We start from the raw sequence: 18,946 nt of genomic DNA, 5'->3' as shown, positions 1-18,946 counted from the left end.
TGCTGGAAATACTCAGCAGGTCAGGCAGCATCTGTGGAGAGAGTTCTGATGAAAGGTCATCGACCTGAAAGGATGTTACTCTCTCCACAGATGCTGCCTGACCTGCTGAGTATTTCCAGCATTTTCTGTTTTTATTATTAATATAACCTGAGCTCTGTCGAGCGTTTGTTGGTCGATTCACTGATAAAGCTGGGAATTGAGGGGAAGCTGGTTCATGGCGAACCCCAGCTCTGAATCCCCCCGGCAGAGAGTTCAAGGAATGTTTAATATAAATGAGATTCAACGACAGGATCAGAAAATCTCTCCTTGATGGTCGGTCTCATTCTCCCGAAGTGAGGAATGAGCGGGAGGGGCAATTCCACCCGGGGTTATATTTTATTCCAAGAGGCTGACACAAAGGTGTGTTTAATGTGGGGCCGAAATAGCTCAGTTGGGAGAGCGTTAGACTGAAGATCTAAAGGTCCCTGGTTCGATCCCGGGTTTCGGCAATTTTTGGATTATTTTGTTTCTTCTTCTTTGGGCCGATTCTCGAACATTTATTTGCACTGACATTTTTACCCGACACTGAACGGTTGGGGATGGAATAGAGAGACATCAAGGATGTCTGTATTTAGCTTTTATTTCTCTATTTCCTTTTGCCTCTCTCTCTGGTTTTTGTCTCTCTCGGTGCTCGATGAACATTTGATTTGATGCATTTGTCCTAAACTGATGCCTTTTCCACATCTCAGGGCGGTCAGACACGCTCTGTCTGTCTGTTACTGCTTGTGACCATTAACGGGAACAGGCCGCGAGTTAAACATTTATCAGCAAACCGCCAGAGAGATAACACAGCGGGAATAAAACACATTGCCTCACATTGTTAGACACCGAGTGACACAGATTGTAATGTGTGTCAGTAAACAGACCCGGAAAACAGAGTCCGAGAAAGGAAAGAAATAGAGAGATAGAAAAGAGTCATAAAAAGAAAGAAAACCCTTTCTCCACCCCAACAAAAACAACAACTTGCATTTATATCGCGCCTTTAACGGAGTAAAACGTCCCAAGGCGCTTCACAGGAGCGATTATCAAACAAAATGTGACACGGAGCCAAATAAGGAGATATTGGGACAGGTGAGGTAGGTTTTAAGTGTCTTAAGGGAGGAGAGAGAGGGAGAGAGGCGGGGAGGTTTCGGGAGGGAAATCCAGAGCTTTGGGCCCAGTCGGTTGAAGGCACGGCCGCCAATGGTGGAGCGATGAAAATCGTGGATGCGCAAGAGGCCTGAATTGGAGGAGCTCAGAGATCTCGGAGGGTTGTAGGGGTGGAGGAGGTGACATAGATAGGGAGGGGCGAGGTCATGGAGGGATTTGAAGACGAGGATGAGAATTTAAAATTTGAGATGTTGGTGGACTGGGAGCCAATGTTGGTCAGCGAGCAGAGGGGTTCTCCTCCTGAACGGTGGTTTGAATATTTGGGGGCGGGGCTGTGATAAATATCTCGATTTAATATAATGATCCCACTTTTCAACTACCCCGAATTATTACAATGCTGACCTGGAACAATCTAGAACATACCGCAAAACAGGACATTAAGATCAATGGTCACTTTAGCAAGGAGTTTAAAAGATTCTTCTTGGAAGGAGAAGGCTCAATAAACGGACTGTGAAAATTTCATGACGGCCGATTTATTTGTGTCCAGGGAGAGGGATGAGACACATGAAATGTTTCACACATTTCAAATCTCCGCGGTCAGACTGGCGATTGTTTATTGATCAGGAAGATGGCTGGTAATAATCTGAGACCCAGTGAAGAGGTGAGAACAGAGCAGCAGGGAATGATCCCAGAACAATAGGAGCCAGCAGCTCACCGTCTGGTCCCTGTGTCAGGGACAATACACAACACCTCAGCTCCAGACCAGGAACAGAGAGCTGCTGTTAACGTGGCCCAGCCCTCGCAAACTGCTGCAACTGTGGGATGGAAATCAGACTTTGGGTCTCGGAGGCTGCTTTAGGGGCTCAGTGGCTCATCGAAAGAATGATTTCTATTAAAGAGCAGGGCTCTTCTCCATCACAGACTGATACTGTACAGTACATGACAGAGTAAAGCTCCCTCCACAATGTGCCATCAAACACTCCGGGGACAGGTGCATCAAGGGTTAGATCAAGATTAAATCTCCCTCTACACAGTCACAGAGGATGTCATTTGTGACTTTGACAAGGGCCGTTTCAGTACCGTGGCAGGAGTGGAAACCTGATTGGAGGGATTCAAACATGGTGTTGTGGGAAAGATGGACACGGATTTGGGAGGCGACAACACTTTGGAGAGGAAAGGGAGGTGGGAGATGGGGTGGTAGTTTGCAAGGACACAGGGGTCAAGGGTGGGTCTTTTATGAAGGAGAGTGATGATGGAAGATTTGATGGGGAGGGGGACAGTACCTGAGGAGAGGAGACCATTAACAATGTCAGCTGACATGGGGCCAGGAAGGGAGGTTGTGTGGTCAGCAGTTTGGTGGGAATAGGGTTGAGGGAGCAGGAGGTGGGTCTCATGTTCAAGAGAGCTCAGAGAGGGCATGAGGGGAGATAGGAGAGAAACTTGGTGGGCTTGGGGAATGGAGGGGAGCGGCAGAGGCAGCTGAATGAATGGTCTCAATCTTAGTCACATCCCCCCATGACTGTCTTTCAATTTATCTTAAATCTTTCTCTTCTGGTTATTAACCCTTCCATCACTGGAAACAATTTCTCCTTACATACTCTGTCAATAACTTTCATAATTGTGAATACCTCATTTGAATCGTCTGTTAACTTTTCCGGTTGTAGTCTCAGTGCCCTTCCTGCTAGTCTGTTTTTCAGTTCCCATATGGTCTAGCGGTGAGGATTCCTGGTTTTCACCCAGGCGGCCCTGGTTCGACTCCCGGTGTGGGAATAGTAAACTTTTAGTCCCAGCCTCCCAATTTGCCTGCAGTCCGGACTGTGGCTGCTCCTTCTGAATTCGCACCACAATCACACTGAGAAATGAGGCAAACCACATCACTTGAAGCGACAGTGCACCAAAAACCCAGTCCCACAAGCTGAAGGGAAGCAAGCAACAATGTCCCGACAGGTCACGCAGCAGCTCGTGGCCAAGTGTTTGACGACAATCGTCTTATCATTTACTGTAAAACCCGAGTCAGAGTGAAACACGCACAGAACATTCTGGAAACACTCAGCGGGTCGGGCCCCATCTGCGGAGAGAACGGGCCAATTAACTGAGAGTCTCAATGAGACGAGGAAAGAGACACGGCCCACTGTGAGAAACAAGGAACTTGCATTTGTATGGCACCTTGCACATCCTCAGGACATCCCAACGCACTTCACTAGAAGTTCAGTCATTATCGTTTCATAAGAGAACGTAGCAGCCAAGTTGTGCACAGCAAGATCCCACAAACAGTGATGATATATTGAGCAGACCTCCTGTTTGTTGGGTGCTGATGGTTGTGGAAAGAATATTGGCCAGGGCACCAGGAGAACTCCCTGCTCTTCACAAATTACCACGGGACATTTAAAACCTCGGAGCAGAAAGAAGGGACCCCCATTAAACACTTCATTCAAAGGACAGCACCTCTCACGATGCAGCTCCCTCTCAGAACGACACAGTCAGTCTGGATCATGTGTCCCAGTCCTGGAACGGGAGCTGGAACCCACACCCTTCTAAACACCTGCCTGACTCCCTGGGGTTACTCTCACCCTTGGCTAGTCATGAAACAGACTGTGCCACTCCCAGAGTAACTGATGACCACAGCCTCAGCCCTGGGTCCCGGTCTGCACCATAACCGCAGCCTGTTACCGCTCATAGAAAGTGGCGTGGGATTCCTGAGTTCATTCTGTGATCTGCATTGGGGGAGTGGGACTACATGGATTGATCTTGCATAGAGCCGGTAAGGACTCGATGGGCCAAATGGCCTCTTTCCGTGCTGTAACCTTTCTATGATTCTTTGATTCGATGTGGATGGAGAGGGATACAAGGATGTGATCAGAGATGGCCTTATCCATGATTGACACAATCGGGAATTGAGAGGCCACGTGAGATGGCAAGGTCGAGGGACTGGCCATGAATATGGGTCGGGGAGTTTCTATGCAGGGAGAGATTAAGGGAGGATAAAGTATCACATAAGAGACTTGTTAGCAAAATTGAAGCCCATGGGATTAAACGGACAATGGCAGCGTGGATCCAAATTTGGCTAAGGGGCAGAAAACAGAAAGTAGTGGTGAACGGTTGTTTTTCAGACTGGAGGCAAGTATACAGTGGTGTCCCCCAGGGCTCGGTATTATGACCACTGCTCTTTTTGATATATATTAATGACTGGGACTTGGGAGTACAGGGTTAATTTCATAGTTTGCAGATGACACGAAACTCGAAAATGTAATAAACAATGTGGAGGATAGTAACAGACTTCAGGAGGACATAGACAGACTGGTGAAATGGGCAGAAACATGGCAGATGAAATTTAATACAGAGAATTGTGAAGTGATACATTATGGTAGGAAGAATGAGGAGAGACAATATAAACTAAATGGTGCAATTTAAAAGGGAGTGCAGGAATAGAGAGACATGGGGGTGTAGTTACACAAATCTTTGAAGGTGGCAGGATAAGTTGAGAAGGCTGTTAAAAAAAGCAAATGGGGTCCTTGCCTTTATTAATTGAGGCACAGAATACAAAAGCAAGGAATTGATACTAAACTTTTATAAAACACTGGTTGGGCCTCAGCTGGAGTATTGTGTTCAATTCTGGACACCAAACATTGGGAAGGATGTCATGGCCTTAGAGAGGGTGCAGAGGAGATTTACTAGAATGGTGCCAGGGATGAGGGACTTCAGTTATGTGGAGAGACTGATTAAAGTTCTCTCTGAACTGCCACAACAAACACTCGCAGCACAGGTACAGCACGGGTTATATGCAGAATGAAGCTCCCTCTACACTGTCAAATCAAACATTCCCAGGGCAGGTACAACACGGGTTAGATACACAGTAATGCTTCCTTTACTCTGTGCAGTTTAGATCTTGCCTCAGATTTCAGATGAAAGGTTGCTTTGCTGCACAGTCTGCTGGTGTCTCTCTCTTTCTCTGTACTCAGTTACACCGCTCTCTACCTCCCTCTGCTGGTGACTCTCTGTATCTCTGTACTCAGTTACACCGCTCTCTACCTCCCTCTGCTGGTGACTCTCTGTATCTCTGTACTCAGTTACACCGCTCTCTACCTCCCTCTGCTGGTGTCTCTCTGTATCTCTGGACTCAGTTACACCGCTCTCTACCTCCCTCTGCTGGTGTCTCTCTGTATCTCTGTACTCAGTCACACCGCTCTCTTACCTCCCTCTGCTGGTGTCTCTCTGTATCTCTGTACTCAGTTACACCGCTCTCTACCTCCCTCTGCTGGTGTCTCTCTGTATCTCTGGACTCAGTTACACCGCTCTCTACCTCCCTCTGCTGGTGTCTCTCTGTATCTCTGGACTCAGTTGCACCGCTCAGTCTGTCCCCACAGCTCCTTCGGGAGATTCATGATTTTGGAATGAAGTCTTTTTCCTGTGTGACTTGTGAAGTTTTGATCAGTGAAATGTTTGTGAAAGAGAAGGATTGAGAGCTTTTAGTGTGGGACAGAAGTGATGTTGTTTCATGGAGAAGCCACACGATGCGTTATATTGAGCAGCGGTTTCCACATTTACCACACACGCAAAAGGTCCCCGGTTCGATCCCGGGCGGGAACATTATTTGGGAATTTACTCCAGGTGAATCTCCAGTGTGAGTTTCTTCTCCTGTGAAAAGGGGGCGATAATTCCTTTTCCTGTTAAATTTGGCAACGGCTGCACCACATTCCTTCCAGGGAGAAGGGATGATGGAAGAAAGTGCCCATGAACCTGATGAAATGAGGCCAAACACAAGATAATATTCAGATGTCATCAGCTGAACATTAACATAACCTGAGCTCCGGGATCTGACCGGGTCCCATTCCCCCAGAGTGAGGAATGAGCGGGAGGGGAAATTCCACCCGGTTTATATTTTTGTCCAAGGTGATGTCACAAAGTCCAATTTCCAGTGGAGCCGAAATAGTTGAGTTTGGAGAGCGTGAGATTGAAGATCTGAAGGTCTCTGGGTTTGATTCTGTGTTCGGTGATTTTTGTTGCTTGGTTCTCGTTCTTTGAGTCGATTCTCGCATTTATTTACACTGAAATTTTAACCGGCACAGAAAGGTTGGGGAAGAAATAGACAGGCATCAAGAATGGGAAATATTGATAGTGTCTTTATTGAGCTTTTATTTCTCTTTTCTCTTCTGCCTTTTTCTCTGGAATTTGTCTCTCTCGGTGCCGGGAGACCATTTGATTTGAGGCATTTGTCCTAAACTGATGTCTTTTCCACATCTCGGGGCGGTCAGACCCGCTCTGTCTGTTACTACTTGTGACCATTGACGGGAACAGGCCGCGAGTTAAACGTTTATCAACAAACCGACAGAGAGAAAACACAACGGGAATCAAACTCATTGGGCATGATTTTATCGGGGAGGGGGGTCACGGGGTCATGGGTGGGTCAGTCATCGGGGGCATTGACGGGTCAGTCATCGGAGCGAGGACTCAGTCATCGGGGGTCGGTGGTCATCGCGGGGGTCGGAGATCATGGGGTTCGTAGCTCGTGCAGGGGTGTCGGAGATTTGGAGGGGGTCCGCCGATCGTCTGTTTGGGATCACGGCAGGTTGGCTTGTTGGGCCTGGGGGAAGCACTCCTGCTCCTCCGGGCCCACAAGCTGTGCTGTAAAGGCATTTACCTGCTGTTTCGGGCCTTCTCGCCTCCTCTCATGTGGTGTGAAGGAAAAGGCCCAGGAATCCCGGCCCCCAGGAGTTAAAAATAAAAAAGCTGTGAAAATGGAGGCCCACAGTCTCCTTCAAAGCTTTCACTGACCGACCCGCCTCCGTTAAAACCAGGAGTGGGCGGGTTGGGGTCGGGTTTTAGTTATTTTTACTATTTTTACCTTCCCAACCCACCCATTCGTGGGGTTAAAATTTCGGCCCTTTACTCTGTTTCTTTCTCCACAGATGCTGCCTGATTTGCTGAAGGATATACTTGCCATGGAGGGAGTGTAACGAAGGTTCACCAGACTGATTCCTGGGATGGCGGGATTGTCCTATGAGGAGAGATTGAGTGGACTGGACCTGTATTCTCTAGAGTTTAGAAGAATGAGTGGTGATCTCATTGAAACATACAAAATTCTTACAGGGCTCGACAGGGTAGATGCAGGGAGGATGTTTCCCCTGGCTGGCGAGTCTAGAACCAGGGGACACAGTCTCAGAATAAGGGGGAGGCCATTTAGACTGAGATGAGGAGAAATTTCTTCACTCAGAGGGTGGTGAATCTTTGGAATTCTCTCCCCCAGAGGGCTGTGGAGGCTCAGTCATTGAGTACATTCAAAACAGAGATCGATAGATTTCTAGATATTAACGACATCAAGGGATATGGGGATAGTGCAGGAAAATGGTGTTGAGGTAGAAGATCAGCCATGATCTTGTTGAATGGCGGAGCAGGTTCGAGGGGCCGGATGGCCCACTCCTGCTCCTATTTCTTATGGTTCTTGCTGAGTATTTCCAGCATTTCTGGCTTTCTGGGGCGAAGGTATATCAAACATTGTAATGGTTGTTATTGAAAAAAATATTCCCCTTGACTTTCTGTGTGGATTTGTTTGTTTGTAAAGTCTGAGTGTTATTAGCTCCATGCTCTAACCAACTGAGCTAACCGGCCATGTCGCAGATTTATGCTCATGGGTTAGAGCCCTGCGTTGGGCGGTCTGTGTTTTATTTCTCACACTGAGTGACAGAGTTATTGAACAAACCACATCCCGGAAACATTGTTACTTGTTTCTGTATAAAACTGGTGAGGATGTAAATCGAAAGTAACAGATAAAGAGCAAGTTAAGATATCAAATGTAATTATTTGATGAACCCACAACACGCCATAAATTAGGTCGCGGTTTCCGTGGTGTAGCGGTTATCACTGTTCGCTTTATGCGCGAAAGATTCCCGGGCGGGAACTTTATTTGGAAATCTCCAGGGTGAGTTTCTTCTCCTGTGAAAAGAATTGGCGTTTCCTGTTAAATTTGACAACGGCTGCACCACATTCCTGGTGTCAAGAACATTTTAAGCAGTCTCTGGAAATACAAATGAGAACGGATGAAAGTTCATCACATGCAAAACACAATAACTTCCCCACGTGTCACTGGGTAACCAGGTTAGTATTTCCGTCAGTCAGTCTGCAGAAAGTTATCGCTTCATTAATGACGATTACAACAATTATTCATCTTTAACAGAGTTTCATGTATTTATTTAATAAAGTTCATAATTGTTTTGGACAAATTATTTCCCTCACGGGGAATCGAACCCACACCGCGGCGGTGAGAGCCCCGAATCCAAACCACCAGATGCCGCGCAGTGGGTCGAGTGGTGGATCGGCAGAGTTGGTATATAAAAAAATTAAAAAGTAGAAACAGAAAATGTTGCGAACTCTCAGCAGGTCAGACAGCATCTGTGGAGAGAGAAACAGAGGGAATGTTTCAGGTCGGTGACCTTTCATCAGAACTCGCTCCACAGATGCTGCCTGACCGGCTGAGTGTATCCGGCATTTTCTGTTTATATTTCAGATTTCCAGCATCCGCAGCACTTTGCTTTTGAAATTAAAAAGTAGCTCAAGTTGATGAAAGTTGCACCAGTGAAAATCCTGGGTGGAGATTTGGAGGATGCGACAGTGGGAAGGGCTGGACTGCGATTCGAACAGTCCTCCAAGCAAATTTCGGGGAAGTCATCGAAATTTAAAAGAGGACTGGGAACGGGAATAGAACGACAGGCTCACGTGACAGGGCATTGGTATTCGGAATGTCCAAAATGCAGTCCCCACTGCTCTGATGACCTGAATCAGACAAATAGTAATTCACAACACAGGACAAATCCATTTGATTTGAGTTTTGGAAACCCATTCACGACAGCAGCTGTCTCCCATCAGTTTACTTTTCCAAACTAAAGGGTATGAAGCTTGCACGAGTGATGATCTGTGCTGTATTATTTCTGAGCAGCAGACTCACTTTGACCCATCAATGCCTATTTGTTGGAAGGCGCAGTCCCCATTGGTCGAGGGGATCGGTTTCTCGAGCTGTGATTCACCATCCTCTATTTCAGGAATATTCCGGTTTGCTGAAAATGAGATGAGATGAAACGAGCAGGTCCAACGAGCCGGTCTGCAACACTGCACGGCATCTACAAAGTTGTCTCTTGCACTTACAGTGAAGCGGAGGGCAGTTTTCACCCTTAAACCAACAAGTTAGGTGGCGCAGTAAATAATGTAGATGGGAGCAGGAAGTAGTGAAGGGACATTGATGATTAAATGAGAGGGTAAAACTGTGGCAGATGGAGTTCAATGTGGGGAAGTGAGATATAATCCACTTAGAACATTAAAAAGATAAATCAGAGTATTTTCTAAATGACGAGAAACTAGGAACTATGGAGGAGCAGAGAGGTTCAGGGGTCCATCTCCAGAAATCACTAAAAACTAGTGGACAGGTACAAAAAATAATTAATGGAATGTGAGCCTTCATCTGAAGGGGCTGGAATACAAAGGGTGGAAGTTATGATACAGATGCATGAAGCTCTGGTTAGACCACTTCTGGAGAACTGCGTTCAGTTCTGGACACCGTACCCCAGGAGGGACATATTGGCCTTGACTGGGTGTAGAACAGATTCACCAGAATGATATCGGGGCTAAAAGGGTTAAACTATGAGGACAGGTCTTGCAGACGAGACTTTTATTTCCTTGAGTATAGGAGGTTGAGGGGTGATCTAATTGAGATGTTTAAGAAGATAGGGGGGAGGGGAGTGTAAGAAGATGGTTTGTAGTGGAGAAGAGAAGCCGGGGGTTATCTTTACATTCCAGGATGATCCTGGAATAGTGAGCAGTTTTGTCAGAGGAGAGCAGAACCCGATAGTGCTTCATGTGGTCCAGCCAGATCTGGTGATGAATGGTTAACCAGTTGTCCACCATAAATGTTCAAGTCTGCGCGCCCTTGGGCTCACAGGAGTGAAAATGAGGGCAGTACAAGGAGGATCGACCAGGGTGAGAGAAGAGTAATGGTTTTAATGGGGAGAAGGGCATCAAAGATGGAGGTGAGGGTCTGATCGAGCAGATGGGTGGCTGCAGAAATGTCGTGGTGAATGGAGGGCCAAAGTCCAGACAGTTCGGAATTTGAAAGTGCTGTTGTAAGTGACCTGGGGGAGAGTTTTTTCCAGGGATGAACACAGAAGGAAGTGGGTTAGTCCCACTCCCCTGCTCTTTCCCAATATCTCTCCAAATTTTTTCATGTCAACGAGTTACTCAATTCCCTTTTGAAAGTTACGATTGAACCCACTTCCACCGCCCTTTCAGGCAGTGCGTTCCCGATCATAAAAACTCGCTGCGTAAAAAAATCTCCTCATTCCCCCGCCCGTGGCTTTTTTGCCCATTGATCTTAAATCTGTGTCCTCTGGTTATTAACCCTTCCATCACTGGAAACAGTTTCTCCTTATTTACTGTATCAAAACCTGTCATAATCGTCAACCTCCATTAAACCTTCTGGGTGTAGTCTCAGTGCCCTTCCTGCTGACCATCCCTTTAGTTCTCATGTGGTCCAGCGGTTAAGATTCCTGGTTTTCACCCAGGTGGTCCGGGTTCGACTCCCGGTGTGGGCATAACAGCATTTTAGTCCCAGCCTCGCAATTTGCCTGCAGTTCGGGCTGTGGCTGCTGCTTCCTCCCTCGCTTCTGTGTCAGACCCACAATCACACTGAGAAATGAGGCAGACCACAGCTCTTGAAGGGACAGTGCACTAAAAGCAACAATGTCCAGACAGATCACTCAGCAGCTCATGGCCAAGTGTTTGACTACAATCCTTTTATCATTCACTGTAAAACCCGAGGCTCAGTGAAACACTCAGAATATTCTGGAAAAACTCAGCGAGTCAGGCCGAATCTGTGGAGAGAACAAACCAATTAACTGAGAGTCTCAGTGAGACAAGGAACGAGACACGGCTCTTCACAAATTGTCACGGGATCTTTTACACCTCGCAGCAGAAAGAAGGGACCCCCATTAAACACCTCATTCAAAGGACAGCACCTCTCACGATGCAGCTGCCTCTCAGAACGACACAGTCAGCCTGGATCATGTGTCCCAGTCCTGGAATGGGAGCTGGAACCCACACCCTTCTAAACACCAGCCTGACTCCCTGGTGTTACTCTCACCCCCGGCTGGTCATGAACCAGACTGTGCCACTCCCAGAGTAACTGATGACCACAGCCTCAGCCCTGGGTCCCGGTCTGCACCATAACCGCAGCCTGTTACCGCTCATAGAAAGTTGGATTCCTGTGTTCATTCTGTGATGTGCATTGGGGGAGTGGGACTTCATGGATTGCTCTTGCATAGAGCTGGTATGGACTCAATGAGCCGAATGGCCTCCTTCCGTGCTGTAACCTTTCTATGATTCTATGATTCCATGTGGGTGGAGAGGGATACAAGGAAGTGATCAGAGATTGCCTTATCCATGATTGACACGATCGGGAGTAGAGAGGCCACGTGATTGCAAGGTCGAGGGGGTGGCCATGAATATGGGTCGGGGAGTTTCTATGCAGGGAGAGATTAAGGGAGGATAAAGTATCACATAATAGACTTGTTGGCAAAATTGAAGCCCATGGGATTAAACGGACAATGGCAGCTTGGATACAAAACTGGCTAAGGGGCAGAAAACAGAAAGTAGTGGTGAACGGTTGTTTTTCAGACTGGAGGCAAGTATACAGTGGTGTCCCCCAGGGCTCAGTATTAGGACCACTGCTCGTTTTGATATATACTAATGACCGGGACTTGGGTGTACAGGGTATAATTTCAAAGTTTGCAGATGACACGAAACTCAGAAATGTAATAAACAATGTTGAGGATAGTAACAGACTTCAGGAGGACAGAGACAGACTGGTGAAATGGGCAGAAAGATGGCAGATGAAATTTAATACAGTGAATTGTGAAGTGATACATTTTGGTAGCAAGAATGAGGAGAGGTAATATAAACTAAATGGAACAATATTAAATGGAGTGGAGGAATAGAGAGACCTGGGGGTGTAATTACACAAATCTTTGAAGGTGGCAGGACAAGTTGAGAAGGCTGTTAAGAATGCAAATGGGGCCCTTGGCTTCATTAATTGAGGCATTGAATACAAAAGCAAGGAGTTGATACTGAACCTTGATAAAACACTGGTTCGACCTCAGCTCGAGTATTGTGTTCAATTCTGGACACCAAACTTTAGGAAGGATGTCAAGGCCTTAGAGAGGGTGCAGAAGAGATTTACTAGAATGGTGCCAGGAATGAGGGACTTCAGTTATGTGGAGAGACTGGAGAAACTGGGGCTGTTCTCCTGAGAGCACAGAACGTAAAGGGGAGATTTGATAGAGGTGTTCAAAATTGTGAAGGGTTTTCATAGAGTAAAGAAGGAGAAACTTTCCAGTTGCAGAAGGGCAGTTACAACATGGGTTAGATAGAGAGCAAAGCTCCCTCGACACTGTCAAATCAAACACTCCCAGGGAAGGCACAACACGGGTTAGATACACAGTAATGCTTCCTCCACTGTGCAGTTTAGATCCCGCCTCAGATTTCAGATAAAAGGTTGGTTTCCTGGACACTCTGCTGGTGTCTCTCTGCATCTCTGCACCTCGTTACACCGCTCTCTACCTCCCTCTGCTGGTGTCTCTCTGTATCTCTGTACTCAGTTACACCGCTCTCTACCTCCCTCTGCTGGTGTCTCTCTGTATCTCTGTACTCAGTTACACCGCTCTCTACCTCCCTCTGCTGGTGTCTCTCTGTATCTCTGAACTCAGTTACACCGCTCACTATCTCCATCTTTTTTTCTTTCCTTTTTTTCATTTTTTTCGAATGAAACTTATGAAATAGGACAGTGGAAGTGATTGAATGAAAGGAGGATTCTAAAGACATTGAGTTTTTTTCTGAAAGACATCCAATCGTATCACAACAGCGACTCATTGAATTGGAGTCAGGTGACTGCAGGTTTTGTATAAAAGGTGCTGGTTGGTGGGTAAAGTGATAGTTGAGTTGTTTGGTATCATGGGGGATTTTGTAGTGAGAGGTTTGTTCCCGGTGCTGGTGTTAGTTGGAGCCGTTTGTTGCTCTGATATTTGGCAACAGTTTCGAGGGCAGAGATTTCCATGGAGAAGAGTAAAACCCACCCCTGTACCCCAGAGAGTCCCTCTCCCTGTGCCTCCCTTTGGTTCCCATTTCAGTGTGTCTGAGGGGAGAAGTCTGTCTCCACTGCAGACTGTGATGGTGCAGTGTGGAGAGCAGAACCTGCTGGTGAGGGTAGACATGGATTTATTTAGAACCAGGCACCTGATTAAAGCTGCTGACCTGACCCTGGGGACAGCAGGTTGTCGGCCAACTGGGATCTACTCGCAGAACCACACTGTCCTCTTTAACTATGGGCTCCATGAATGTGGCAGCAGATTGCAGGTAATATGATTCCTCAACTCTTGCTCCAATTTCACTGTGTCGATTACTGCCCACTCAGAACTCATTAACATTGGGTGAAACTCCAGCCACTGAGGAGATCCCTGAATGAAATCTGTGTATAAATTCTTGCCCACTGTTAAATATCACCCTGTGTGAAACTACTTTCTTTATTTTGACATGTTAATCTTAGCTTTATATTTAAAAAGAACTTCAACTTGTCACTGAGGGACTGCATCTTTCTTAAATGGATCATTACTACTCTCTAACTCTGAGATTCAATTCTATTGACCTTGGACCTTCACCTACATTTCTCCAAACCACTCTATTCTTTTGTGCCTCAATTGATTTATCTTTTCCGTGCCTTCCTGTGGATATTCTGGCCTGTTGCCTCAACTTGTGGTCAATGAATGTTCAGTGTGGAAGTTCCTGTTGAGACTTTTCTTGAAAGATGAAACAAGTGGAATAATAATTGGGATACAGTGTATTAAAGGGGAACTCCACTTTTGGTTGTTACACCTGCCAATCCCCTTGATTCTGCAGACACAGATGAGGTTTAAAAGTGATGTTGTGTTTTGTGCTCCATATCAGGGGTAACTTGAAGCCCCTTAAGGTGAAAAGCTCTATTCTATATGGGACAGAATGCTCATCAAATCTGGCAGTGCCAATCATTTCAGGGTTTCTGACTGCAGGCCTGAAGTCCCCTGTAATAGAAGGTGGACTGAGCAGAGTAACAGAGGCTGCTCCAGGCAACTTCAACCAATGGTGGAGCTGCTTCAAACATGCGTCATTGAGGAACAACTGAAACCCCTCAAACTGCTGCTTAACAGGGCAGGAAAATGACCAGAAATAGCTTTTGTCCAATGAGACCAGCTCTTCATTCCTTAACCTGATGTCTTTCAGATGGCTGGAGATTTCCTGGTCTACACTACCCACCTGAACCACACCCCAAATGCTCGTGGATCTGTCATTGTGAGAACTAATGGAGCAATCATTCCCATTGAGTGCCACTATTTTCGGTAAGAATCTTTCCTCTGTGGCAAATAAGGTCTACAGCAGGTGCAGTTGTATGAAGTTGTCCTGAAATTACACTCCTGTCCTTCCAGGAAGGACAGATGTGAGCAGTGACCCGATCAAGCCCACCTGGATCCCATTCAGCTCGACCAAGTCTGGAGAAGGGTTTCTGTCATTCTCACTGCGTCTTATGAACGGTATGTGATGGGTGGATGGGGAGTGCTTTTCTGTCGTCTCCCACTGGGAGTTACACCCACTGTCTCCAACCCTTGTCCTCTTGTACTTCAGATGACTGGCTTACAGAGCGCACCTCGACTGTGTACTACCTGGGTGACCTCATTCACATTGAGGCCTCTGTTTCAATGACCAACCACATGCCCTTGAAGCTCTACATTGACAGCTGTGCAGCTACATTGAGCCCAGACAAGGATTCCACCCCAAGATACAACATCATTGACTACCATAGGTAAGGAGCTCTCTGCTTTCTCCAGCTCGTTGTCTCAATAGGTTCACTTAATTCACTTTGTCCTTTTTTAAAAATCTTTCTTCAGTTGCCTCCTGGACAGCAAAGCTGAGGACTCCTTTTCAACCTTTGTGTTGCCAAGAGGTGAACGTGAGCTGGACAAAGTCCAGTTTGACCTGGATGCGTTCCGCTTCTTTGGAGATGACCGTTCCTTGGTAAGAGGAAGCCAAACATTGGGTTCCCCATGTTGGGAGGAGGTCACTAAATAACAACTTGTATTGAATGTGTCCCTCAAATTTTCATCACCTGTCACCTGAAAGTTGCTGCAGTGGATCGGAGAGATTCCATGAACAAAGCTTGTACTTTCCAGAATATGTAAGTTCCCTCTCACTCAGGGATGTGTTGTATTAAAGGGTGATGGACAACATGGTTGATAAACAGATTCTCTGGTTTAGCTGGACCCCATTGGAAGAATCGACCAATGATGTGTGTGCCTGTTGTCATCTGGGCAGCTGCAGTGCCACGAGGGATTTCCGACCTGATTCCAGAGGAAGGAGGGATCTTGTATCTGGACCTGGTAGGACATTGATCCTCTCTGTGTTGGAGGTCACCCTTTACCCTCTCCAACTGGAATGTTTGATATTGCAGAGAGTGATGCTGAATTGAAGTGGGAGGGTGAGGCCTCACTTGGACCCCTGGTCATTCTGGATCCTCATGTGACAGACCTGGCAACTGAGCCCCTTAATGATGTTGAGCAAAGGATGCAGGAGAGGTCTCCAGGTGGTGAGTTGGCCGACTGCTAGTTTCCATTTTCCCCTCAGTATTTCCTTCACTGACCATTGGTTTCTTGTTCCTTTTTCGGTGTGGAGTCTGAGGTGGTCCTGATCCTGGCCCTGACTGTGACCGCTATCTCTCTGATCTCTGCTTCTTTGATCGCCTTGTTCCTGTACAGGAAACACAAGCAAACCCAGTTCAACTAGTTATCAAATGACCAATAAAGCAGTGACTACTTGTATCTTCTAATGGCTGGTTGCTCATTTTTCATTATCTGGTTCCAATCAGCATGCAACAAGTGCTCAATTCTGTTAGTAACACTCCGCACTCCTCCACAGTTCCTCCTGTTAGTGAAATGGGTTTTAATGGGTCCATGTAACTTGTGGCAGAATGGCTGGTAATAGTGTATCCAGTCCCTGTCCAGGGATGGCTGCAGCAATGGGTGAAGGCTTGCCAGGCCCTCATTGTGCAGGTCAATGAACTCTGAAGGGACAGTGGGACTGGCCTGGGGTACTGGTGCTGGCTGGTTGACGGCCCAATCATTCCCTTGGTGTCCCGTGGCCATTGATCACTCGAATCCCACACGGGCACCAAACTCCAGTTAAACTTTCCCTTTTGGAGCTCATTGTCCAAACACCAATAGTATTGAAAGTTGGTGGACTTGGAACTCTCCTCCAAGATTGAAGATCTCTGCCCCTGGTGTAAAGATTCTTGTTTTGTGGGGGTGGGGCTCCAGGTAGATTTCAAATGTTCAGTGTAATGGTTAATGTACACAGGGGGCAATGATGTGCCCACTGGGTACAGGCACAGTGAGAATGTGAGGGACGGGGAGCCCAGCGGTTGTGATTTAACTCAGTTGGATTTGAATTTCACCTGTCATCTTGTGAGCACAGATTGAAGTTTCTTTATCCTCAGCTTCCCCTCACGACAGGCCCTCAGGATTGTCTTGTAAGTAGTTCGTCCTATTTTCAAATTACATTGTTTATCATTCACTGTATTTGAAGGGTGGTCATCGGAACAGGAGTAGTCCATTTCGCCCCTCGAGCCTCGTCCACCATTCAATGAGATCATGGTTGATCTGTGACATAACTCCATATACCTGCCTTAGTCATACCCCTTACCTTTTTTTTGCTTGACAAAATTTTAAGCTGAGATAATAGATTTAACAATTGAGCGAGCATCAACTGCCCTTTGTGGAAGAGTGTTCCTAACTTCTCCCACTCTTTTTACGTGCAGAAGTGTCTCTTCACTTCACTCCTGAAAGTCCTGATTCTAATTTTTAGGTGATGTCCCCTGGTCGCTAAACTGGCTGTTTTTATAACTTTACAGTGAATTGGGTCCAATCCATGTCTGGGACACCCTTGCCTTGTGAAATACTGAAATTTGTTCATAAAATATTCAGATTAATAAGAGAATGTTTAACTTTACTGAGCTGGGTTTTTCTTTTTGGTTAATCAGACATTCAGGGGGTCTATTAAACAGGATGGGAGCTGTTAGCAGTAAACACCCTCGCTTCAGACAACATTCTTTGGCAGGTGGAAACCATTCCTCCATTTAAATCAAATCATGGTAATATTTTACTTAAGCTATAATCACTGAAGTTTAGTGTTTAAACATAGCAGGAGATCCAGGCTCGTTCTGTTAAAGTAGAGTAACAATAAGTTAGTGGGAACTTTTAACAATAGCAATTCATTTCTGCTCACTGTACACACTGAAGGTGATTTTTCTTCCAGTGGAAACTGCAGTCAGACGGCCCCTCCTCACTTTCACTCTCAGCTTCCTCACACTATTGATAAATAGTGTTCGGAAACTTTAAACCCAATAGATGACATTACATTCAAGTGCAGTGTAGGTCCATCCTACCCTCTTCTGACTGTTGTCTGATTTACATGTAAACATTTCAGGGAGACTTTACAAAGTGGCCAGGTCACCAGGAGAACTACTGTGGGATATTTTTACAATGTTGCAAAAAATACCATGTAGAAATGCTTCAAGAATTCATTCTCAATGAAGCTTAGGATCTTGCAGTACAGAAACAGGTGACTTTCCTCTCCCCTCATCCAATTTAATGTTCCTCTGTTCCAAGGTCCCTATACCACTCCCATTTAAAATAATTCATGGAGTCTGTCTGAACAACACTTTCGGGCAGAACTCTACATTGTCTCTTTCCTCTCTGTAAAGATTTTTTTTTTAATCATGAACAAGTATCTTTTGCCATGTCACATTTGACACTAGGAGTTATAGAATCATAGAAATTTACAGCACAGAAGGAGGCTATTCGGCCCATTGTGTCTATGCCAGCTGAAAAAGAGCTCTCCAGCCTGATCGTGGTCTTGGTCCGCAGCCTTGTCGGTGACGGCACTTCAAGTGCACATCGAAGTACTTTTTAAAAAGCGATGTGGGTTTCTGCCTCTACCACCCTTTCAGCCAGTAAGGTCCAGGTCCATACCCATACCACCCTCTGGGTGAAAAAATTTATCCACAGATCCCCTCCAATCCTTCTACCAATTACTTGAAATATATGCCCCCTGGTTATTGGCCTCTCTGCTGAGGGAAATAGGACCTTAATATCGTTTTTTTATTTGTTCATGGGATGTGGGTGTCGCTGGCAATGGCAGAATTTATTAACCATCTCTAATTGTCCTTGGGAAGGTGGTGGTGAGCTGCCTTCTTGAAGTGATGCAGTCTGTGTGGCCCCCAATAACTTTATACACCTCAATTAAATTCCCCCCTCAGCCTCCTCTGTTCCAATGAAAACAACTCCAGCCGATCCAATCCTTCCTCACAGCTAAAATTCTCCAGTCCTGGAACATCCTTGTAAATCTCCTCTGGACCCTCTCTGGTGCAATCCCATCTTTCCTGTAATGTGGTGACCTGAACTGGACACGGGTTAAATTTATTAGTCCGCCTGTTCCCACAGGTCCCAGTCGAGTTTCTTCATTCCTTTCCTTGGTTCAATCCGTCATTCACCGATTGGGTTTATGACCGGTCACCACCTCCTGTGATTTCCCCAATTGGCTGCCCCTCTTCTCAGAGATTCTCTCGCTCCACAGACCACCTGCACTCTGTCGGTTCCACCAATCCGGGAAGCTTCACCTGTGATTGGATGAACTCGGTGACCCGGGCCCGTCATGGCGGCCAAATCTCCCACAATGCAGAGCGGCAGAGAAAAGGCCCCAT

General features: G+C 46.3%; 2 non-coding genes and 1 pseudogene across 2 annotated transcripts; all 3 read left to right on the top strand.

The window, feature by feature from the left end:
• Positions 1–415: 415 nt before the first annotated feature.
• Positions 416–488, top strand: trnaf-gaa (transfer RNA phenylalanine (anticodon GAA)). Its single transcript has one exon. It is a non-coding gene; the product is annotated as a tRNA-Phe (tRNA).
• A 2,338-nt stretch (positions 489–2,826) lies between these two features.
• On the top strand, positions 2,827–2,898 carry trnae-uuc (transfer RNA glutamic acid (anticodon UUC)). The gene has a single exon. It is a non-coding gene; the product is annotated as a tRNA-Glu (tRNA).
• A 10,387-nt stretch (positions 2,899–13,285) lies between these two features.
• LOC137302248 (zona pellucida sperm-binding protein 3-like) lies at positions 13,286–17,749 on the top strand (annotated as a pseudogene).
• Positions 17,750–18,946: the final 1,197 nt, after the last annotated feature.

The sequence above is a fragment of the Heptranchias perlo genome, chromosome 35, assembly GCF_035084215.1.
Source record: "Heptranchias perlo isolate sHepPer1 chromosome 35, sHepPer1.hap1, whole genome shotgun sequence".
Classification (NCBI taxonomy): domain Eukaryota; kingdom Metazoa; phylum Chordata; class Chondrichthyes; order Hexanchiformes; family Hexanchidae; genus Heptranchias; species Heptranchias perlo.
The sequence above is the reverse complement of the archived record's forward strand: the minus strand, read 5'-3'. Positions and strand labels throughout refer to the sequence as shown.